This window comes from Sinocyclocheilus grahami, unplaced genomic scaffold (genome assembly GCF_001515645.1).
Source record: "Sinocyclocheilus grahami isolate Dianchi unplaced genomic scaffold, SAMN03320097.WGS_v1.1 scaffold2760.1, whole genome shotgun sequence".
NCBI lineage: Eukaryota > Metazoa > Chordata > Actinopteri > Cypriniformes > Cyprinidae > Sinocyclocheilus > Sinocyclocheilus grahami.
In genome coordinates, this window is record NW_015507938.1 from 14,115 (window position 1) to 15,240 (window position 1,126).

Sequence of the window (1,126 nt, forward strand, 5' to 3'; positions counted from 1 at the left end):
GGGCGTTTTTATGGCCCTTTGTTTGAAAGCATGGTAATTTGCATATGAAACTTGGATCAAAATTACTAAAGACTCTTAGAACACTCATATGTTGCGTAGGTATAAACATACAATATACACTCTCAATTAGATCATCCGAATACGAATTAATAGAGACCAAACACGTTATATGTAAGGTTACATGAATGAGTGGTTCTATCATAAGCATGCATAAAATAGTCTACAATACAACAGATAATATACAAGACAGCAATAATATACACAATGATCTGAAGGCTATGTGTGTTCATTCAAATAAAAGTTTTCCTATGAATTAATTAGTAGAAAAGTCCATTCCTACTGTGCCTTGTGGATTTTCCTTATGGAAAAGGCAGTGATTTTCTCCACCTAAATTCCATTAGGTCGTAAATGTATCTGGTGTCAGGGTTGCCGTGGTAACCAGGGGGGGCCTGGTGTCGTTGCCGACATCCTGGCATCCAGTTTATTGGGTGAGGGGACTGTGACGATTTGTTAATCTAATGAATAATTGATTTGTTAAATCAAATGAAAAATGGTGTGTCTGATTTGTCCAGACGCTACACACAGTATTTCACTTATTTAATTGTTAAATACACTTTACACCGTTTGTTAAAACATAAAACAGAGAAAATTAAAGTTATTACAAAAGGTGCTGAGAAATTTTTGTCAGTCAGAAATTTTTCTTGGGAACAGATTACCAGAAAACTTGAGTCGGAAGGAAGGTCTTCAAGACAAATTGGATAGAGTTAATGTTTATAATTCAATGTAATGCAAGGAGTCTATTGGCAAATAGACAGGAATTCAAAAGTTTTATCAATGATTTAGAAATAAAACTGGACATAATTTGCATCCAAGAAACTTGGTTGAAACCATCTTTAGATGGTTTATATATACCATTTATATCAAACAGAATATGCATTGTACGGTAATGGTAAAAGGAAATTAATTGTAATTTATAGTAATTTAAGTTTGGACAAATGAAGGAAATATTAAAATAGTAAATTATTATAATCCGTGTAAGAAAATAACATTGGAAAACATAGAGGAACTTGCAATAAATTTAGAGGGTAAGGTTATTTGTTGTGGAGATTTTAATGGGCATAATACG

The 1,126-nt window shown here is 32.6% G+C and overlaps 1 pseudogene; it reads right to left on the reverse strand.

Moving 5' to 3' along the window:
- The window catches only part of LOC107575621 (zinc finger protein 239-like), an 11,208-nt pseudogene that overhangs the window by 3,597 nt on the left and 6,485 nt on the right, over positions 1–1,126 (reverse strand).